This window comes from Lepidochelys kempii, chromosome 12, assembly GCF_965140285.1.
Source record: "Lepidochelys kempii isolate rLepKem1 chromosome 12, rLepKem1.hap1, whole genome shotgun sequence".
In the NCBI taxonomy this organism is placed as follows: Eukaryota; Metazoa; Chordata; order Testudines; family Cheloniidae; genus Lepidochelys; species Lepidochelys kempii.
The window spans coordinates 35,421,282-35,445,488 of record NC_136391.1 but is presented as its reverse complement, the minus strand read 5'-3'; the positions used below and the strand labels follow the sequence as shown (position 1 = coordinate 35,445,488).

General features: G+C 43.3%; 1 long non-coding RNA gene across 1 annotated transcript in view; it reads right to left on the bottom strand.

The window, feature by feature from the left end:
• Positions 1-788: 788 nt before the first annotated feature.
• The window catches only part of LOC140896372 (uncharacterized), a 109,434-nt gene continuing 86,015 nt past the window's right edge, over positions 789-24,207 (bottom strand). The window contains exon 5 of the long non-coding RNA XR_012154534.1: positions 789-1,133. This is a non-coding gene — a long non-coding RNA (uncharacterized LOC140896372). The remainder of the gene's footprint in view (positions 1,134-24,207) is intronic.

The window sequence follows — 24,207 nt, the reverse complement described above, 5'->3', positions numbered from 1 at the left end:
AGAAGATGCCCTGGTATCCTTTAAAATAATAATAAAAAATGTAACGGTGGAGCTGTAAATAGTATAATTACACACTACTATTGAATGATTTCCATATTCCCTTTAGGCGTAGAGGATTCTGGGAGTGAGCTTTCCCCTCTGGGTAAAAAGCAACCCTATTCCCCTAAGCAAAATCTTGTCAGACAGTGGGGGATGTATAGGATCTACTAAATTAGTGGTATCTGCACCAATGCAGAAATTGATTTAATATGCTGCATTACTTTTTTTAATTTTATTTTTTTAGATAGCTGCTGTCACTCATGTAGATTGTGAGGAATCCAGAGGTCTTTGGGACATCCTATGACAAATGAATAGTTACTAGGCCTACCTGATACTTATTCCTTTGTGCAACCCTTCCTGATATCAATAACCTAAGACCTAAAATTAGCAGTTGGCTTTACTGTAATGAAAATCTGTGCGTGAGCACGCACAATTTGTGAATTGGTTGAACAGGAATCAGATTTCCTCTTGTTCTGTGCCTTTGAGATACCTCGGTTATGGTATAGGAGGTATAGCTTTCATGCAGGTATTTTATTCTGCTCTATTACATCCCCGTTATTTTACCATGAGAATCTAAGAAAGAGGAGAAATAGAAAAGTAAACAGCTAATATTTTAGCATGGAAACATATCACAGTATTATACAGTATACACTTTGCATCTATCATCATTTTACAGAGATCTATCAGTTCTTTCTTTGGTCTTGCATAGGTTCACTATTTTTTCTGAATTTATTAAAAGAAAATACATGGATAGACATAATGAGAATGAATGGCAATTTTTTAACAGGAAGAGTAAGTAATCACTGGAGAAAACTATCAAAGGAAGTGGTGGATTCTCCATTGCTTGAAGCCTTGAAATCAAGAGTAGATGCCTTTCTGGAAGATTTGCTCTAGCCAAACACAAATTATTGGGTTCAATGCAAGAAAAATTGGCGGAAATTCTATGGCTTGTGTCACGCAGGAGTGTGCAGTGTTGTTGTAGCCGTGCTGGTCCCAGGAGAGAGACAAGGTAGGTGAGCTAATACCTTTTATTGGACCAACTTCTGTTGGTGGAAGGTACAAACTTTCGAGCTGCCCAGAGCTCTTCTTCAAGTCTGGGGAAGGAAATCAGAGAGCCTGTCAGACTAGATAGGCTAATGGTCTCTTCTGGCCTTATATGTACACCTGTGCACACACACACACTTTACCATTGACTTCTATGGAAGCAAGATTAGGCTTCATATGTAATTCTTAAAAATATAAGGAGTTGTTCAAGAATCAAGCAGCATGAACATTCTCTACTGTATTTTGTTATGCTTAATGCTGGTGCGTTTTCCCGTGCCATGTATTTACAAATATTTCAGTTCTAGTAAGGCCAAGTATTTTGTAACAAGGAGATGTTAGCTGAACCCTGTTAGCTCTACAGAAGATTGTTAAGAGGCAGTCAGGTGAATGGCATAATACTGTATCAAATTTAGTTGTAACGCTTAGAATGAGTACCTAATCCATGTGATCTCAGAAACTTTGGTAACAGTTTCCTGTAGCTATATTGAATTGCGAATGAATGCATGAGTATCAGTTGTTCTTTCTGGCCATTGTAAGAAATGCTCTTATATTTAATTACGGCAGAGACCTGACAGCTGGATGTGTCAAACACAGAGCCAGTATTAGCTTCCTCTGCTTATTGAAAACACCGCATCCCTGGTGTCCAGAAAATGAGTGAAGAGAGGAGCGCCTCCAAAGTACAATAAGAGTTACCAGAGATTAACAAAAAGTAACCTGAAGACAGCTTGCTTTCAGGTAAAGATAGGCCTGAACCAAGTGCTTTTTAATATCTATTGATGTCATCACAGACTGTGTGGAGCTCTCTTAAGTACTTAAGACTGCCAGAAATTCTGTATTCCTTTTCTCTTTTATTATTTTTTTTCTTTTAAAAAGCTAGGGTAACAAAATGCAAAAAACTGGCATTACAGCAGGTTGAGAAATGAAGTACCCAAAGTCAAATCATTCAAAAGTCGAAGGCTTCTAATTATTAATTATTATTATTATTATCTGTACTGTAGTAATGCCTAGAGGCCCCAATTAGAAAGGGTCCGCATTGTTGCCCGCTTATAAAATATAGGTGATGGAGTTATCCAGGTGATAAAATGCAGAGAAATTTGGTAAACTGCATTTATCAGTCAGCCTTGACCATTTCACCTACACTTTCCCCACTATTGGGTTGCTGCTGGAACAGCTTCTAACATTCTAAATCTCTGAGCACATCAAAGAGAATGAACCTACTCCCAAAAAGTTTGCTTCTTTCTTCCCAGATCATGGACTCCCAGCTAAGGTAACAACAGCCCGTGGTGCAGCATGGAGAGTGTTGAGGCCTGGAATACTGAGCTGTCAGAAGTCTATCATATTTCAACCCTACATGGCTAGAATTGAAGCTTGATACAAATTTAGAAAAGGAGATTAGCAAGCTTTCCAGTGGGATACACAACAGCAGATTTCCTTTTAGCCCTGAGGGTGCTGAGACAGCAGATTATACAACTGAATTTTTATACAGAGGCTATTTTAGACAAGCACTTTTAGATTTTAAAACTTTGTTTTATTTCTTCTTTCCTTCAATGGTCTGGATAGTTTGCTTTCTGTCTTTAGAGATGGATGGATGCATGTAACAAAAAATATTACTAATAAAATTTTTAGAAACTTTCTAAGCATTTGCAAAATATTATTTTCTGTTAAAAAGTTGTATATGCAGTAGATGATGATGTGACACAGTACAGAGGTGCTACTGGGACTCATTTGTGGGGACCTGCACAATTTCCTTTTGCTTTTACTCTGTGCAAACTCACACCCGTAAAATAACATAACTGCCCTGTTCTTGATGGGACTGATCCAAAACGCATTGAAGTCAATGGGAGCCTTTTTACTGATATTAATGGGCTTTGAATCAGGCCATAGATATTTATTTTTAAAATTGTATTTGTTTATATGTACCTATATCTATCTCCCCAACACATACTGTGCATAGATGGATAGATAGATAGATAGAGAGAGCTAGAGATAGATAGATAGATACAGATATAGATATAGCTATTATAAAAATAGTTGCAGACATTAACTCAGACCTGGGTAATGGAGATCACCCCAAATTAAACAGTGTCATCTCATTCTGTAGTTATTAAAATCTAGTGGCCATCTTGCTAAACACATCTGCAAATGCTGAACCCAGTCTTCTACAGCCTAAGAAATATTTCTTAGAAAGAAATTTCTTTTTGTCCATCTCCATTCAAACATAATCCTTAACGACTTGTAGGTGTCCTACATCCTGTTGTATTGGATTCCTCTACGCTCTGTAAGAAGGAAAGAATTACAACATGCATGAAAAACTAAACAAGCAGATGCATGCTCAGTCTATTTTACTGGAGCAGGTGAGATTGTAATGCTACTCAAATGGTTATTACACTTGTCACGCTTCAGAGCAACTGCACCTGTATTCCCCCTCCATGGTCTCTCAAGGGCACCCACTCTAGGCTCACCCATCATGTCCTTTGGGAAGAGACCTGTGTCTCTGTCCGTTCTCACCGGGGTTTTTTCAGGCTGCACAGTTCCCTCCCAACACTTGATATTCCCAGCAGGCTAATCTGACTCATCAGGTCAGCATCTGTGCTTTGCTTTCTCTCCAAAGGCTATGAACAGTGTAATTGCCAGCAGCTATAAGTTACCACACAGCTGGGCAATAAAATGGCAGATGAAATTTAATGTTGATAAATGCAAAGTAATGCACATTGGAAAACATAATCCCAACTAAATATACAAAATGATGGGGTCTAAATTAGCTGTTACCACTCAAAAGGAGATCGTAGAGTCATTGTGGATAGTTCTTTGACAACATCTGTGCAATGTGTAGCAGTGGTCAAGAAAGCGAACCGAATGTCAGGAAGCATTAGGAAAGGGATAGATAAGAAGATAGTAAATATCATAATGCCCTATATAAATCCATGGTACGCTCACACCTTGAATACTGTGGGCAGTTCTGGTCATTCCATCTAAACAAGAGACATTAGAATTGGAAAATGTACAAAGAAGCGTAACAAAAATGATTAGGGGTCTGGTACAGCTTGCATATGAGGAGAGATGAAAAAGTCTGAGACTGTTCAGCTTGGAAAAGAGACGACTAAGGGGGGAATACGATAGAAGTCTATAAAATCAAGAATGGTGCGGAGAAAGTGAATAAGAAAGTGTTATTTACCCCTTCACTTAACACAAGAATCAAGGGTCTCCCAATGAAATTAATAGTCAGCAGGTTTAAAACAAACAAAAGGAAGTACTTCTTCACACAACACATAGTCAACCTGTAGAATTTGTTGCCAGGAGATGTGAAGGCCAAAAGTATAACTGGATTCAAAAAAGACATAGTTAAGTTCATAGAGGATACATCAATGGCTATTAGCCAAGATGGTCAAGGACACAACTCCATGCTCTAGCTGTCCCTATGTCTCTGACTGCCAGAGGATGACAGGGGATGGATCACTGAAAAATTGATCTGTTCTGGTCAGTCCCTCTAAAGCAACTGGTCCTGGCCACTGTTGGAAGACGGGATACTGGGCTAGATGGACCCTCTTTGGCCATTCTTATGTTCTGATGAATATTCAAGAGTTGGGAACTGTTACATGCATGGCAGGCATTAGCACAACATGCTCATTTCGGCAGGAGGGAGGTGATTTTCAACTTTTACTAAAGGGCAGTCCTTCCAAAAGGGATAAAAGAGCAATTCCTTAATATGAGATGCTATCAGATGACTTTTCCCTCTTCTTTAACATGTGACCTATCCATGCGAAAGGGAGAAGGAAGAAGGGAGTTTCATTAAAATATTTTACAGGGGAAAATTCAAATGTTAAAAATCCCTCTATCAAGTTATTGAAAGTTCCAAAATAAGCCTGAGCTTTGGTGAATGAAACATATTCTTCCTAGTTGTTATCGTAAAACCTTCCCCCTGGATGTAGGAATGTATGAGTGTGTGTGCGTGTGCACAGGGGGATCAGAGGAATATTTCTTCATCTCCCTCCCCCCCCCAAATGCAAATGTTATTGTGTATTTTAATGTCAGTTTAATATAAGAAGTACAGGGTCACATTATACAGTGACACATTTTCTTTACATACCCAACTAAACATGTTTGTCTCCCTCCCATTGCAAGGTTAATTAACTGTAAAAGGGGCAAAAAAAGTTTTTAAACCTTCACGATCGGCTTGGGGATTTTGCTTACCATTTAATCCCTTCCACTCGCTGTTTCTCATGCTATTTTTCTCTCCCCTCCCACCTCATTTTACACTTTCATTCTGCAAAAAGTCAGCAGCATGAGAAAGCAGGCCCCACTCATGACTTTGGGGATCAAATAAATGAAAGCAGAAGGTTTCAGACAGGCTCTACTTTCTAAGCTCAGTCTAAACCCAGGAAAAGAAAGATGCTACCGAGTTCGCTCCTCTTATATTTCCTCCTAATTAAGGCATTCACTCCAGCTGAGCTCAGCCTTCTTTCACCCAGGGTTGGGTGCTTGGCCATCTTTTCAAAGAAGGCATACACCTGTGATAGACCTTCTGTTCAGGGAGAGAGGATTAACCCTTTCTTTGACAGCCACTACAGCCTACCACTAACCAATATTGTTCCCTCATATCTATTTCCCTTTATTCTGACCTTATTATTCATTTTGTTTTATTTTCCTTTGATTCTTTCCTTCTGATCTTTTCTTTGATCCTCTTTCTCATTTGTCTCCCAACTGCTGCTTTCCCTTCATTTCCCCCCATCTCTTCTCCTGTACCCGTTTCCAGCTCACTTATCTTTCAATCAAATTCAGTTTCCATTTTCTCTCTGCCTGGCTGCCTCATGCCTTTCCTTGCGGTGTCATCTTCTCCATCTCTCATCTACTTATCTCCCCTCACCACACATGCTGTCAGACACACATGGGGGCTGTCTCTGAAGCTTGATAATGACAAGCCTTTGAACTGCTTCTTTTCTGAGCACGACAGCTCAGAAACCTGTCATTTTCAAACTACTTTAGACTCTGTATGGTTTTTTTTTTGTTTTTCAGCAGTGGTGCATAGTGGTACGTGGACACAGACAATCTGTCCTCCTATCCTGGTTAAACCACTTTTGCCTCCACAGACAGAGGGCATTCTGTTGCATTCTGGCTCTTTGTCAAACCCAACTGCCCTAGACGTGATATTTCAGACATAAACACCTCAATTCTGGCCTTCGCCATGCTCCCCTATGTTGTCAGGCCTGTAATAATGGAGCCACAAAATCTTTGAAACCCTTGAACATCCCTGGCTTTAGGAGGGCTCCCAGCTGGTGTTAAACTAGCACTAGGCTTCCCCCCACCCCGGCTTGCATTCTCTGGAAAAGGGGGTGTGGCAAGAGTGGATGGCTCCAGGTTTGCAGTGGGGCAACCCAATGAAATGTGTGTTCCAAGCCCGAATACAGCTAGCAGTTGTGCGGATTCCAAAAGCTTCAGTGGAGCAATAAGATCACAAGCGATGGACACAAATTGAATACGCAGCCAGACCATGTTAAGGACCTAGCTACAGACTGATCCAAGTGGTGCTCAGTCTGCAAAGAGGCTACGTCCCTTTTGGATTTGCCATGATGATGCACAAAAGTGAGCTGAATTTAGCCATCCACAGCTCAGAGTCAGGGCCAAAAACTTTGTAACCTAACGTCAGGTGCTGAAAATGATTTCTACAATATTCATAATTAATTACTGGCACCTTCATCCTTCAAGTACTTCAGTTTAGTTGGACGTAGAACCAAAAGCAGTCTGTCACGCATCACTTTCACCCTGTTCTGCAAAGGAATCTTACCAATAGTTAACCACAGTATTTAACCATTTGGAGATCTTTCTTCGGAAGGCTTGATTTCTCCAGAAATAAAACTATGGAGTCAGATCCCCAGCAGGTGTAGTCCATGAAGTCAATGGACTATGCTGATTTACCACAGGTGAGGGGCTGGCTCACGATATCTAAATTGACTTCTATTTGGTATAACCAAGTCATAAAAGAGCAACAAGAAACCATTCTGCTTAGGACACCGGCTCACGTATTGACTGATATATTTGATGGCTACCTGATTTTCTGAATTACATCCTAAACCAAAAATATCCCCACCACAACTCTTCAAAAATGGTTTAGGCTACAGGTTTGTGCTACAGTAAAACGTTCTAGAAAGCTCAGGTTCTATAACCTGCATGGATCTGGAACCAATCAGCCATAACAAGTATGCAAAAGGCTGGAGCTCATTAAAGTTAAAGCAACTGCTTGGTTCATGTTTTATTTCACAAAGGGCAGTTTGGTTATTAGGATCCATTATGGCCTGCTCTTTGGATACTTATTTGTTCTGCCACACAGATATGATCTGACATTTGCTTTGTGATAATCTCCATTTATGCTACATACTATCTGGAGATGTGAGTGCGAATAACCCTCAACTGCCTGAAAATGATTTAAAACAGCAGCACAATGACTATGAAAACCGAAACATAACCCCTGCCATCTAGATATATTATTAAAACCAGAGCAACATAGTCAAGGTGAAAGATATAGATACACAAGCCAACAAAATAAGGATCTAGTTTAACCTTGTTGGTATTACTTTCAAATACAAAATCATGACAGTAAAGAAAGAATAGTTCATTCCTTCCATTTCCAGTCATGTGGACAAGGCTGAATTAACATATAGGTCATACTTGAAAGGGCGTACTCTAACTTTGGGCCTTTGAAAATGGTTTTCTGTGCTTAATTTATTCCCTCGCTTCAGTTCTGTATAATCCTGGTATTTTTCACTATACTTTTCATCTGCTGTCTTTTTATGTCCCAAAACATTTGTAACCTCTACTCTGGCTCATCTTATTGTAATAGCAATGTCTTCTATTGTTACTTCGTACACTACATGAATAACAACAATAATGCAAGGTTCATGATAAAGCAGAGGTGGGCAAACTATGGCCTGTGGGCCACATCTGGCCTGCAGGACCGTCCTGCCCGGCCCCTGGGCTCCTGGCCGGGGAGGCTAGCCCCTGGCCCCTCCCCTGCTGTTCCCCTTTCCCCACAGCCACGCTGGCAGCGCTCTGTGCGGCGGGGCTGCGCGCTCATGCAGGGCAGAGTGTTTGGCTCCGGCTGGGCGGCGCGGCTCCAGACATTCTGTTCTGAGCGGCATGGTAAGGGGGCCAGGGCCAGGGGTTGGATATGGGGCAGGAGGTCCTGGGGGCAGTCAGGGGACAGGGAACAGGGGGCGGTTGGATAGGGCAGAGGTTTGGGGTGGGCAGACGACTGGGAACAGGGGGGATTGGATAGGGGATGGGGTTTGGGGGGGCCTGCCAGGGAGTGGGGGTCCCTGGAGGGGGAGGGGATAAGGGTCAGGTGGATAGGGGTCAGGGCAGTCAGGGGATAGGAGCAGGGGGGGTTGGATAGGGGCGGAGGGGTCCCAGGAGGGGATGGTTAGGGGCGGGGGTCCCGGGAGGGGGCATTCAGGGATAAGGAGCGGGGGGGGGGTTGGATGAGTGGGGGATTTTGAGGGGGGCAGTCAGGATGAGGGAAGTGGGAGGGGTCGGATGGGGGCTGGGGCCAGGCTGTTTGGGGGGCACAGCCTTCCCTACCCAGCCCTCCATACCGTTTCTCACCCCGATGTGGCCCTCAGGCCAAAAAGTTTGCCCACCCCTGTGATAAAGCATTAACGCTGGGATGAGATTTTCAAAAGTTCCTCTGTGGTTTAGGAGTACACCTCCTGGGATTTGAACTTGTTTGGGGGAGGGCAGGGGGGAATGAAAAATTTTGAAACTTCAAAGTTGTTTCCGTTTTGCAGTGGTCAAAACTGACCCAATTTACAATGTTTTAATTATTTTACAGAACTTTGTAATCCAGCTTTTTATCAATTGTTTTTATTGCCAATGCTTTCAAAACCACTATCAAACTAGTTATGGACATTTTTCGTTTGTTGAAAAATGGGGTTTCAGGTAATGAAAAACTTAATCATTAGAAATGTTTCATTTTTTTTTTTGCAAAAAGTAAAAGTTGTAGAAAAGCCACCAGCTTCACAGCATTTTCCATTTTCCATAAAAGCCCATTTTTCATTTAAAAATAAATCCCTTTTCATTCTAAAACTTTCAATAAGTTGTACTGACCATACAGATTTTTAAACAATGTACCATGCCCTGAAATAGGCAAAACTCCATTAACTCCAGTGAGAGTTCTGCCTTTGTAAGGACTGAGTAAGACCTTCAGGATTTGGGCTGTTGTGAGGGGAAAAATATGAAGGAATGAAGCAGCATCAGTTCTTGATAACTGTTTCTTGTGGCTGTCTACCGTCTTGGCCTGGGCAGCCTGCTATTTAATGCGCCTCCTCCTGGGTCCTCCCACAGAACCACTTTTGGTTCTGACCACATTCTCCACACAGTCAAAGGGCTGTGAATATGTTTTGCATGGATGCCACTTTCCTTTACATAGCAACTTTCTCTCTCTGTGCAGCCCCACTGTGGCATCTTCTTCATATGTGGGAGAGCACTGGAGAGTACACCTGGGTCTGAGATCACTCATACCGATGTGCAGTTTTTTGTTCTATGGCTTAATTTCTCCTGCCAGAAAACTCTGTTTTGACTAATAAGAAGCAGGCAGGAAATCAGCTTTTACAGATCTGCAGATTGAGATTTGAAAAAGCTGACAGGATAAGTATCTCAAAAACCAGCTCTCACCTTGGCAAGCTGCCACACTTTCAACTCTGAACCCAATTAAAACACTTTGGCATCAGTACTCTGAAAGAAAAGGACACAGCTTTGTTTCACAGCACCCCAAACTCTTACAAATACTATTATTATCAATAATCAAATTAACTATAAAAGCCCGCTATTTTCATCCTCTTTTTTCAGTTCTCTCTGAAACATGTTTACTCATTTTACCTTGGCAGCTGAACTCACTTATTTTATGGTTTACTAAAGTACCAATCAAGATGGACCAAGTCCTTTACAGACAGCTCTTGAACTGAGTGGGTTAAAGTCATCCCTGGTGTGCAGTGTAGTTATGCAAGGTTTGAATTTGGACCAGTCTCTCATCCCGGAGAGTGTTGTACCAATTCATAAACCAGAACCTAGTTAAAAAGCTAATCATATTTTTTTTTACTGAAATGTTTTTCACTGGAAAATGGCTTTCTGAAGAAACACATTTTTGTAAAAGACAAAAATTCTGTTTTTGTAAAACATGTTTAGGTTTTTGACAAAAAGAACCTGGAAACATGAAAACCAAAAATTTATCACTTTTCAGCAACCCAAAACCATACATTTAAAACCTCTTTTTTTGTTTGGTACCAAGACCCAAACAAGATTTAGTTTTCAATGTATTGGTTTTTCAACAATCGTCCAAAAATTATGAAGAAGTTTTTTGCCAAAACCGTTTTCATTGATTTTTTCCACTGGAAAAAAAAACCCTCATAAAATCTATCTAGATTCCATTCTCTCATAAGAAGCAGCCTTCTCAAATCCCACTCCCACTGGAAAATTTTGACATATGGACAGAAATATTTTGAGAGAGTTAGGACGTGGGTCAACACTTCAGTCAGCTTCCAGATTCTGGTGAGGTTCTAATTGCTGCATACCATGTACTACATTCCACGGAGAGAAATACACAGAAACATTTGCAAAACTTCATGTTATCCCCACAAGCTCATAAATGGTAAGGGATTTCTCCTCATTTTAGAAGGCCACTGTACTAGGGTAAGAAGCAGCATGGAAAAGGGGATGGTGTAGTCATTAGGGTGCTAGTTTGGGCCTTAGGAGACCAGGGTTAAATACCCTAACCTACCATAGACTTCTTACGTGAATTTGAGCAGGCTGCTTAGTCACTCTATGCCTCAGTTCCCCATCTGTAAAGTGGGGAAAATAGCACTGACCTACCTCACAGAGGTGTTGTGAGGAAAATACATTAAAAAAAATGTATTTTTCAACAAAGGTACTCAACTCCACTGTCAATTTTTTCTCCTAGCTGGGCCCCACAGGGCCCCAAACTTTGACTATCCACTCTGGCTGAAAAGGGAATCCATACTATCCCGATTTATGGCATCTTGTGTTGTTCCCTCCGAGCCAGGGTCCTTTGATATTCATAATCATTACACAAGTTTAAATACATCCTATTGGAAGATGCACGCCCCCACACAAAGTGCTGCTATTCATTTATTCTTCTTTTTAGCCTTCCCAAAAGACACTTGAAGTCAGAGCAAATCCCCAGTGTAGACAAAGGCTACAACTGAATAATTTAAGTAGAGAGATTCCAGCACTTCCCTTCCAAAGTCTAATAGAACTTTTTGGTAGGATATTTTTCTTGTCTAGTCTAAACCTTCAAATTGTCAAGTTTTGCCAAGTATTCCACCCTGAACCACTCTGAAGAATTCTTCACTTTCCTTAACGTTAACACCCTTTAATATCTACAGACAGTTTTCATATAACCCATAAACAATCTTCTAGCTGTTATTCTTTTTGCCTCTTTTCGTCAGTCAGTACTTCCAAGTCCTTAGTCAACTTTGTCAATCTCCCCTGGAGCCACCTCCATATTTTTAATATTTTTTTTGAGCTATGAAAATCCAACGTGGGACATAGAAATGGAACAAACCCAACTCTACATAAAGAAAATCCATGACATTATGCGTACACGTACCAGTATATTCTGATTTGTTGGTTGTCTGTGTGTGCGGGCGGTAGTTTTTTTCTCTCTTGTTTGATGCTACTATATTACATTACAAGCTCTTTCAGCATTACTGCTTTCTAGACACCTCTCTTCCATTATACACCTCTCCCGCCCTATCATATAGCCTTGTTTCCTTCAGATTATTCCGCCCACACACCAGACTGTAATAGCTTTCCAGGTTCAATCTAATTTTATTAAAGCCTGCCATTTTCTTTAATCTTACTAAGTCCATTTATGGTTCTCTCTCTATCCTCCTGGGCACTTCCCTGGGCTTTAGTATTCATTAAAATGCCTTTTTAGTATTTGAGACATCTGCTGTTATACAAGTGCATGGGGTATTCTTCTACCCCACAAAAGTCAGACCTTTTCAAAATCAGTGTGATGACTGTTCTAAGATCAAAAAGAAATCAAACAGTGTTTGAATGAGCATGTTTTCCCTTAGGTATGACATCACTGATAGATGGTGATACCTTCTGACTTTACAGGGCAGGAGGTAAAGGTATAGGTTGAGACTAGAGGGAACGGTTTGCAAGAATGGACTAGCTCTTCTGCTGTGGCTGAGGACTGCACAGTAGAGGGGCATAGACTCGTAGAGATGGACCTTGCGCTACCCCAATATATCTTAGAGCAACCTGAAGGCTCCTGCATGTTATGCCAGTACCAACAGCGCCATTTTGCTTGCTCCCAGGGACCATTTTCCAGCTCTTTCAGTAGGCCTGCTCTCAGTGTGACTGCATAGGTGTAACTGGAGGGACAAAATGTAGGCCACACAATTGATTTTCATAATATCCAAGGTAATAATTAATATTAATGAATAATGTTGTCAACAAATTTTGCCTCTTATTCTGCTCATGAATGGCCAGATTTTCCAGACTGAGGACCAGTATTTTCCATTGTTTTCAATGAGAACTGTTGAGTCCTACTGAGAAACTGGTCCCAGGTGGATAGTCATTATTCATTATTTAAAATTCTTCATCTGTTCTTATCCCGTAGCTTATTTAAATAGTTTTGTTGTCCACTGTTCAAAACTAAAGCTGTTTAGGTGGGACATAAAGGTTACTTGGTATGTTCCAGTTGAATGTCACTCTTAGAATTCCATTGTGAATACTCATGATCGGTCATTTGACATTTGCTTTCATCGAATACAGTCAATTATTCACTTAAAATTCGCTTTTTTGGAGAACAAACCTACCTGTCAACTCATTTTCTGGAAGATCCATGGAAAATGAGCACATAAAAGGTGCAAATAAAACTGAAGCAAATTCCCTGTTCTGTTCTAGTCTTCTTGCCCCACATATAGTGAAAATATTGGGGAAAAGAGAGAGAGAATATATAGATTTGGTCCATACTGCATACCATTGACCCAGTGCTGCAGATATTTGCATAAATGAGTAACATTATGTGTGTGAATAATCCACTGACTTCAATGGAGTCATGGCTGCCAAGAATTTGACCCAATCAGTTCATTCATCCAATCCAAAAAAGAAAATAAACAGTTTTCACAAAAGACAGTGAGTGACAAGAATAAAATACAATGAAGATGTGACTCAATATTTTAAAATGTCAGCTGTCTAGTGGTTTAAATGGGGTGCCTTGTCATACTGTGTAACAAAGCAGCAGTACACATTGCCTAATCTACCACTGGATAATTCTAGGTTTATACTGGCATAATTCTAATGGACTCCATGGAGCTACAATGGTGTCAAACTGGAGTAATGCAGTAGCTGGCCAAAGTGTATTCAATTTAATTATGCATACAAAATAGGCATTTATCAAGAAAAAATATTTCTGTTGTGTAGTAAAAACAAATCCTGGGGAGAGACATCATAGCGTGAAGCTAATACTGCTGAATTGAATCAAATGTTGGTGTAAATCCTAAAAGTTTACTTGGAAATTTATGTCATAATTAAGCTTGGAAAGAAAACTAAGCTCTCTACCTATGTCCAAATATTAAGATGGGGATCTGAAAGCACACTGAATTTCCACGTAACAAGGCTATCTAAATTCAATTAATGCTGTAACTGTTAACCAACTGGAAACACAATGGAAAGATTTAAATTCATTCTCGATTGTTAAAATACTCCTTTGGACTCTGCGTCTTATTTATTCTGCAAATGGAATTGAGAATCATTTTATTTATCTCAGGAATTCATGTGGTATGAGCAACAAGAACCAGAAGGCAGGATGAATACATTTATGGACAAGCTGAGCTAGAGAGAAGAATTCTTAGTAGACAAAGGACCAGATCTGCAGCTGGTGTAAATGAGCACAACACTATTGTCTTCAGTGGAATTACACCTATGGGCCCAAGATCTTTTCTAAACCAATGAAGAAAGATTACAGGTGGATTATTTTTTGCTGTGTGTGCTGGTTTTTCTTTTTTCAGAATGGGGTTTGTGGGTGCTTACATTTTTGCTCTTACGGTGCATTTATATTTCTCTATATAATTAATTCCATTCACACTTTTATTTTCTCTCACTTTGGAAGCATGAAATGCCTCTGCTGGCTATAGATGCCAGGGAAAGCGTTATCTTCATATTAGATTTAAGCATTACAAAGAGGCTGGGAGGGAGGGGAAGACTGACAATAGCGCCATTATGAAATTACATGGCTGCTCATTGCAGAAGGATTGGAAGCCTCAAAAGAATGTAAATTTTCAGAATGTAAAATCTATGTTCCATGAGATTGTCTGTTACAAACAAGTAACATTAGCAATGAATGATAAATAATCTGGCCCTGATTCCAGCAGCTTGGTGCTGCTCTGGCAATGCAACAAATCCAGAAACTGGAGTGCGGCCAACTAGCAACTCCCAGGACACTTTTTGCCCATATCTTATGTAGTGACATGCCTGGAGAAGAGAGAATATTCCAAATGGATCAAACAAATTTTACAAGCTAGAATGGTAAATGCATACAGCAATGATGCTCAGAAGATTATGGTCTCTGCGTGAATCTGGAAAATGGCCATGCACCGCCTGGAAAGTTGAATCCTTTGAGGAACATGGGACTTTACTGTGTGCTCAGAAAACAAGATACACCAAGAAATACCAGAGCCCCTGTTCATTCTGTACTGGGAAGGCAGAAATTTTGAATCAATATGGGATCCTGGCATAACTGGAGGTGAAGGTAAAGGAAAAGAAAATGATCATTAAATCTTCACAATGAAGAAGACTCAAATGGAGTCAACGTCCACTGTTTCTCCTCATATTCTGCAGAATCTATATACTGATAAAAAAACTTAATGAGCAACTATGTTAATTGTGTCAGTGTCGAACTATGGAAATCCAGAAAATCTGTGTTGCCACTGCAGTTAGATATGGCCTATTGTTCCTTAAAAAGCCACTGCCAGACTCACGTATGTTCCAGTTTGTTTGGCCACTGGAAAAGACCCACACATAACCAGACTCACCCACCACCTGGGTGGATTCATGTTGGATATACATAGTTGAATTGTCATTTCTAACGTTATATACCTGCTCCTTTGGAAGTCAGTGGGAGTTTTGCCATTGATTTTCACGGAACCAGGATTGAAACTTTTACTTAGGTTCACACATGGCTAGATTGAGTCTTTAGCCTTGGTTCTGAGTAAGGGGAAATATGCAACTGCTTTGCCCCAGGAGCAGAGTCATACTTCCTCACCTGCTCCACTCTTACTCAGGAAAGGGGGAATTCTGAGAATTACACCCCTCAAAAGGAGGCAGCTAACATCCCAAGTCTGGTCAGCAAATAGATGGGGAAACCACCTCTCTCCAGACATTTACTCCCAGGTGATGTATCTGGAGAGCAAGGACTGGGCTTCACCCCATTCTTAAGAAGCACATGGGCCAAACAAGAGTACATGAGTCCTTACTCACTCCTATTCCCCTGCTCGGCTGAGTAAGCGATGGGGACCATTTAGCCCATTATGAGCATTATTACTTATAGTCCGGTGCAACTCAGCCAGCTTGTGTCACATTAACAATTATTGCATGTGGCAGCATTTGGGCCTTTTAGAGTTTTCAGTATTTGTTTTCCCACTGCAGAAAACAGAAAGACACCTACAATTTCCCAGAGAGTTCTTCCTGCTTTCGTCCTCAGGGTGTCCTCACTATTAATCATAGGCTGGCTGGGTACAAAGGAGACGCACTAGGCATCCATAAAAGCAAGTTACAGTAGAATAGCAAAAACATCCATGAACAAAAGAAAGGGAGATAGGGACATCGTCATCACTTAGGGTATGTCTACACTACGAAATTAGGTCGAATTTATAGAAGTCGGTTTTTTTGAAATCGGTTTTATATATTCGAGTGTGTGTGTCCCCACAGAAAATGCTCTAAGTGCATTAAGTGCATTAACTCGGCGGAGCGCTTCCACAGTACCGAGGCAAGCGTCGACTTCTGGAGCGTTGCACTGTGGGTAGCTATCCCACAGTTCCCGCAGTCTCCGCTGCCCATTGGAATTCTGGGTTGATATCCCAATGCCTGATGGGGCTAAAACATTGTCGCGGGTGGTTCTGGGTACATATCGTCAGGACCCCGTTCCCACCCTCCCTCCCCCCGTGAAAGCAAGGGCAGACAATCATTTCGCGCCTTTTTTGTCTGCTGCCAGCCAAAGATGTAAAGGATCGATGGAGTGGGTCAGAACAAGAAATAGACCAGATTTGTTTTGGACTCATTTTCCTCCTCCCCTGTCTAGATCACACTGCAGTCAGTCACAGAGAAGGCGCAGCGAGGTTAATCTAGCCATGTATCAATCAGAGGCCAGGCTAACCTCCTTGTTCCAATAACAACGATAACTTTGGTGCACCATTTCTTATTGGAACCCTCCGTGCAGTCCTGCCTGAAATACTCCTTGATGTACAGGCACACCCTTTGTTGATTTTAGCTCCCTGAAGCCAACCCTGTAAGCCGTGTCGTCAGTCGCCCCTCCCTCCGTCAGAGCAACGGCAGACAATCATTCCGCGCCTTCTTTCTGTGCGGACGCCATACCAAGGCAAGCATGGAGGCCGCTGAGCTCATTTTGGCAATTAGGAGCACATCAACCACCACACGCATTATCCAGCAGTATATGCAGCACCAGAACATGGCAACGCGATACCGGGCGAGGAGGCGACGTCAGCGCGGTCCCGTGAGTGATCAGGACATGGACACAGATTTCTCTGAAAGCATGGGCCCTGCCAATGCATGCATCATGGTGCTAATGGGGCAGGTTCATGCTGTGGAACGCCGATTCTGGGCTCGGGAAACAAGCACAGACTGGTGGGACCGCATAGTGTTGCAGGTCTGGGACGATTCCCAGTGGCTGCGAAACTTTCGCATGCGTAAGGGCACTTTCATGGAACTTTGTGACTTGCTTTCCCCTGCCCTGAAGCGCATGAATACCAGGATGAGAGCAGCCCTCACAGTTGAGAAGCGAGTGGCGATAGCCCTGTGGAAGCTTGCAACGCCAGACAGCTACCGGTCAGTTGGGAATCAATTTGGAGTGGGCAAATCTACTGTGGGGGCTGCTGTGATGCAAGTAGCTCACGCAATCAAAGATCTGCTGATATCAAGGGTAGTGACCCTGGGAAATGTGCAGGTCATAGTGGATGGCTTTGCTGCAATGGGATTCCCTAACTGTGGTGGGGCTATAGACGGAACCCATATCCCTATCTTGGCACCAGAGCACCAAGCCGGCGAGTACATAAACCGCAAGGGGTACTTTTCGATAGTGCTGCAAGCTCTGGTGGATCACAAGGGACGTTTCACCAACATCAACGTGGGATGGCCGGGAAAGGTGCATGACGCTCGCATCTTCAGGAACTCTGGTCTGTTTCAAAAGCTGCAGGAAGGGACTTTCTTCCCAGACCAGAAAATAACTGTTGGGGATGTTGAAATGCCTATATGTATCCTTGGGGACCCAGCCTACCCCTTAATGCCATGGCTCATGAAGCCGTACACAGGCAGCCTGGACAGTAGTCAGGAGCTGTTCAACTACAGGCTGAGCAAGTGCAGAATGGTGGTAGAATGTGCATTTGGACGTTTAAAGGCGCGCTGGCGCAGTTTACTGACTCGCTTAGACCTCAGCGAAACCAATATTCCCACTGTTATTACTGCTTGCTGTGTGCTCCACAATATCTGTGAGAGTAAGGGGGAGACGTTTATGGCGGGGTGGGAGATTGAGGCAAATCGCCTGGCTGCTGGTTACGCGCAGCCAGACACCAGGGCGGTTAGAAGAGCTCAGGAGGGCGCGGTACGCATCAGAGAAGCTTTGAAAACCAGTTTCATGACTGGCCAGGCTACAGTGTGAAAGTTCTGTTTGTTTCTCCTTGATGAAACCCCCCGCCCCTTGGTTCACTCTACTTCCCTGTAAGCTAACCACCCTCCCCTCCTCCCTTTAATCACCGCTTGCAGAGGCAATAAAGTCATTGCTGCTTCACAGTCATGCATTCGTTATTCATTCATCACACAAATAGGGGGATGACTACCAAGGTATCCCAGGAGGGGTGGTGGAGGAGGGAAGGAAAATGCCACACAGCACTTTAAGCACAGCACTTTAAAAGTTTACAACTTTAAAATTTATTGAATGACAGCCTTCTTTTTTTTGGGCAATCCTCTGTTGTGGAGTCGCTGGTTGGCCGGAGGCCCCCCCACCGCGTTCTTGGGCGTCTGGGTGTGGAGGCTATGGAACTTGGGGAGGAGGGCGGTTGGTTACAGAGGGGCAGCAGTGGCAGTCTGTGCTCCAGCTGCCTTTGCTGCAGCTCAACCATACACTGGAGCATTCTGGTTTGGTCCTGCAGCAGCCTCAGCATTGAATCCTGCCTCCTCTCATCACGCTGCCGCCACATTTGAGCTTCAGCCCTGTCTTCAGCCCGCCACTTACTCTCTTCAGCCCGCCACCTCTCCTCCCTGTCATTTTGTGCTTTCCTGCACTCTGACATTATTTGCCTCCACGCATTCGTCTGTGCTCTGTCAGTGTGGGAGGACAGCATTAGCTCGGAGAACATTTCATCTCGAGTGCGTTTTTTTTTCTTTCTAAGCTTCACTAGCCTCTGGGAAGGAGAAGATCCTGTGATCATTGAAACACATCCAGCTGGTGGAGAAAAAAAAAGGGACAGCGGTATTTAAAAAGACACATTTTATAAAACAGTCGCTACACTCTTTCAGGGTAAACCTTGCTGTTAACATTACATACATAGCACATGTGCTTTCGTTACAAGGTCGCATTTTGCCTCCTCCCACCGCGTGACTACCCCCTCAACCCTCCCCCCTCCCCGTGGCTAACAGCGGGGAACATTTCTGTTCAGCCACAGGCAAACAGCCCAGCAGGAATGGGCTATACTGAGTGTCCCTGAAGAAAAGCACCCTATTTCAACCAGGTGACCATGAATTATATCTCACTCTCCTGAGGATAACACAGAGAGAGAAAGAACGGATTTTGGTTGAATGCCAGCAAACATACACTGCAATGCTTTGTTCTACAGTGATTCCCGAGTATGTGTTACTGGCCTGGAGTGATAAAAGTGTCCTACCATGAAGGACGAAATAAGGCTGCCCTCCCCAGAAACCTTTTGCAAAGGCTTTAGGACTACATCTAGGAGAACCGCAAATGCCAGGGCAAAGTAATCCTTTCACATGCTTGCTTTTAAACCATGTATAGCATTTTAAAAGGTACACTCACCAGAGGTCCCTTCTCCGCCTGCTGGGTCCAGGAGGCAGCCTTGGGTGGGTTCGGGGGGTACTGGCTCCAGGTCTAGGGTGAGAAACAGTTCCTGGCTGTCGGGAAAACCGGTTTCTCCGCTTACTTGCTGTGAGCTATTTACAACCTCCTCCTCATCATCATCTTCTTCGTCCCCAAAACCTGCTTCCGTATTGCCTCCATCTCCATTGAAGGAGTCAAACAACACGGCTGGGGTAGTGGTGGCTGAACCCCCTAAAATGGCATGCAGCTCATCATAGAAGCGGCATGTTTGGGGCTCTGACCCAGAGCGGCTGTTCGCCTCTCTGGTTTTCTGGTAGGCTTGCCTCAGCTCCTTCAGTTTCACGTGGCACTGCTTCGGGTCCCTGTTATGGCCTCTGTCCTTCATGCCCTGGGAGATTTTCACAAAGGTTTTGGCATTTCGAAAACTGGAACGGAGTTCTGATAGCACGGATTCCTCTCCCCAAACAGCGATCAGATCCCGTACCTCCCGTTCGGTCCATGCTGGAGCTCTTTTGCGATTCTGGGACTCCATCATGGTCACCTGTGCTGATGAGCTCTGCATGGTCACCTGCAGCTTGCCACGCTGGCCAAACAGGAAATGAGATTCAAAAGTTCGCGGTTCTTTTCCTGTCTACCTGGCCAGTGCATCTGAGTTGAGAGTGCTGTCCAGAGCGGTCACAATGGAGCACTCTGGGATAGCTCCCGGAGGCCAATACCATCGAATTGTGTCCACAGTACCCCAAATTCGAGCTGGGAACGTCGATTTAAGCGCTAATCCACTTGTCATGGGTGGAGTAAGGAAATCGATTTTAAGAGCCCTTTAAGTCGAAATAAAGGGCTTCACTGTGTGGACGGGTGCAGGTTTAAATCGATTTAACGCTGCTAAATTCGACCTAAAGTCCTAGTGTAGACCAGGGCTTAGCAGGTAAAAATAATCAGGAGGCTGGGGCTGCATTTATGGTAGCAGAAAGATAACAGGAGTTGATATGACTGAGGGGGTGGGTAATAAAGGAAGGAGGGATGAGAAGAATTAGAGAGACTGCAAGAGAAATCGAACGAGAGGGAGGAAAAGGGAGAGAGGGATAGCGAGTTTCAAACTGAGTGAGTGAGGGAAATTTACAGTGAAAGAAAATTACCTGGGAACCATCTGGAGTGAGCTTGAAAAAAGACCGGTAACTAAAAGACAAGGAAAGGTAACAGAAGTGCAACTATAAGAAGAGAGAGATGAATTGGGTAGAGGGGATACAGTGACGTGTCCTTAAAAGCACAAAATAGGAGAAACAGAAAGCAAGAATTGGATACAGTGGAAGGATGGTCTGAGGGTTAAGAGTGGGATGCAGGAGATCTGGTTCAGTTCAGTTCCTGGCCCCATCACAGACTTCCATGTGTGACCTTGGGAAAGCTATTTAGGGCTTGTCTAAGTGAACAGTTAGTGCATGGCAAGTGGACTAGCATGACATTCACTCTCTTATGTGGATTCTGCTACCGTGCACTAAAAATTCCCTAGTGTACTTTGATCTACTCTGCTTTGAAATGGGAGTAGGTCAGTGTGCACGAGGGAACTTTCAGTGCGTGATACCAAGATCCACATGGACAGTTAGTGCACAGCATACTAGTGTGCTGTAGATTTATTCCCCAGCTTGTCATCGCTGTCTAGACAAGCCCTGAGTCTCTCTGTGCCCCAGTCCCTATCTGCAAAATGGGGATAATGATATTTCCACCTTGTCTATGTAGACTGTGAACTCTTCAGGACTGTCTAATGCTAATACTGCTTAGCACAATGGGGCCCTGATTTCAGCTGGGGGCGCTACTGTAAAACAAATAATAAGATTCCTAATACCAGGGATGAGGCATTAAATAGTCATAAACACACATTTTTTGGTGAACACTGATAAAATTTTATTATTCATCGTAGTGCAATTTTGCGCATTGCTGTTGGACACATTCTTGTCTCAATACACTTCAGAAACATAACCTTTAAATATACCAGACCGGGGGGAAGGAGGGGGGGGGGCGGGCGCAGAGGTAACTCGGCGATGCTGATTGATTTGCCATTTTATGAAATAATTTATCCAAAGTTAATTAGAATGGGATTGTTTTTTCTTTGCACAGAAATCCATGGGAATGGCTGATATGAAGAGTAAACAGCTACATTTTTTAATGTGCTAGGATTTAGTGATTTTGAACTACATTCCCAGGGGTCTGTTGACTAAAGGCATCTATCTCGTCTTCTCAGTAGATGGCATGATTAGCACCTGTGTGTAAACTCCAGTGCGGGAACTGGATAAGAAGTTCATCATCTGGGCACCACGTGGGCCAAAGGAGATGTGCCAAAGTGACCAATTAGAACTAGTTGCCTTCCTGTCCTAAACGGTGCCCAAGCATAACTGTACATTGATCAACAGCTGCACCATTCTGTTTCAAAGGGGCTGCAATTCGGTGGTAGGTGATTCCTCCAAAAGTTAAGTGTGGAAGTGGGGCAAAATGAGCCAAGGGAACAAAGGCCCAGATCCTAAAAGATATTTAGGCTTGATTTCAATGGAAGGTAGGAGCCACCATCCCTTTGAGGATCTGGGCCAAAGTGCACAGTACATTGACTGTGTGAATGAGAGAGGCACTCAAACCAAAACCCAAAGAGCCAATGAAATCCAAACTCTGAGGAACACTTTTGCAAATAGCCCTTATCCATGCAATGGGCCAAAGAACACCTTTGGGTCTGAACACCCTGTGTTAAAATCCAGCTCTGGATCTGAGCTCTGACTTTGGACAACCCAGGTACTATACATCCTAAGGCTGTTGCCTGGGCAGAGTTAGCTCACCATTTGGGAGCACAAGCCTTTGGGGATCTGCTGATCAGCTCATTGATCCTACTGTGGCACGGTGAGTGGAATACTGATCTAATCCATGCCTCCTTTCTTACACTCCCATCATTCAACCCCAAGTCCCAGTAGCATTGCAGCCACCAGGTATATCCAATCCCCCTTGATCAAATGTGGAAGAAAGGGAGAGAAGGAATATATGGAATATCCTCCTGCCTCAACTGCTTGTGTAATAAAAAGATGAGAATACTCTCCCTGCCCTGGGGGGCGGGGGGTGGGGGTGGGGGCTGAGAGTCTTCTGGGCAGCTCTGTGGGAAATGGAAGGTTCCGACCCCACGCCCAGGTCTCAGGGGGCAGGTGGGTAGGGAGACCCACTGTGCCGGGGAATGTCTTCTCCCAGCAACCAGGAGGGAGGCGGGATACATCCTCCCAGCAACCAAGCAACTTACCTTTCCCCGTAAAATCCCATTAGTCAGTCCCTATTTCAGAAGATGGCCAGCGGTGCTGTGAATGGAAGCTGCTCCCAAAGTACTCAGCTGGTGTCTCCAAAGCAAACAACTCTATGAAGATTCATATAGGTAGCAGGTGTTAATGGGGACAGGGGTTGTTTTATTAACTCTGTTTGCCAGAATTTATTTATTACTGCACATGATTACAGGGGATGCCTCTTTCACTGCAGACTGCTACTGAGTTGCTGCTGCTGCCTGCTGGATGGATGGATGCTGGAGAGATTATTTCTAAGCCCTTCCTCCTTCTCCCTCCCTGCTCTTTCAGGACCACACTGACAATCCCCAAGGGAAGCAGAGGACAGATGGGGAAGAGGGCAGGCTCCACCAGCTCTCCCTCAGTTGATTTCACCATGTCGCCCCAGGAGTCCAGATAAGGAGCTGCCTCCTGAGTCTCTGATAGCCTATGAGGATGCCCTTTTGCAAAGGGACTGCTGGTCAATATATGGATATATTCCTTCCACAGGGGATAGAGTGAGAGAGAGGGGAGGGACTGAGATTTACTGGGTGCAATAGAGATTCTCCATGTAATCACTACTCTTAAAATATGCCCAAGTCTCTCTGCTAACTGGTACCAGAGGAAAGTCTTCAGTTTGCAGCATGTGTGCAGGGGAGCAGGATACCCGGAAGCAGCCTATGTCAGGGTGGTAAGTAACTTTGGGGAAGTTGCTTTGGGATTTTTATTGTTGTGGTGGGTTCAGGAGATTAGTTGCTAATGATTGTTACAGATCAAGGACAAAAAGAGGGTTTTGTTCTTTATTAGGAGACTATAAATCAGCCCATAAACTGGGATAATATTTTGCTCTCTGGGATTGTGCATACTCCAAAGTTTTCTCTGGCTGGGCAAATTTTACTTATGTCCTCTCAGTAATTTGCAATGAACAGCAGTAGATAAATAAGGCTACTCATAATTTATATAGCCCTTTCTATCTTCAAAAGTTCTGTACAAATGCCCAGGAGAGGTTGGTAAGGAGGGAGCATAGTGAAAAAGAGAAGGAGGAATTTCAATCTGTGTACATTTCAAGTTAAAACAATTTAGAAGAACCATGCATCCAGCTGATGATGGGTAATTGACCAGTCTAACTTTAGTAACTATTAAGCAGCTTCCTTTAGCTGGTACATATTTAAGTGTTTATAGAAATAGCAGAGGCATGAGACAAGCAAATGCTAGCAAATACAAAGACATGCTTGTGACGAAAACGAGCTCCAAATGGAAGAGACCGATCTGTTCACTTTATGACTTGCAGTCATCCAGTGCGCTGCAATAATAATGAACAAGGCTTCATTTTTTCTGTGTGTGTATATGTGTGTGTGTTACCAGAAAATTAATGACAGGGGATTCACAGGCTGCAGATTTCAAAAAGAGGTGCAGTATGACTTATATACACACGCGCTTTGTGAATGTCTTGGGAAAGTAGCCCGTGATGCCTTTTAACTCATAATAACCTTTACTATGTTTCTCTCCTCCACCCCCATCTTTAGGGTGAAGAGTTAA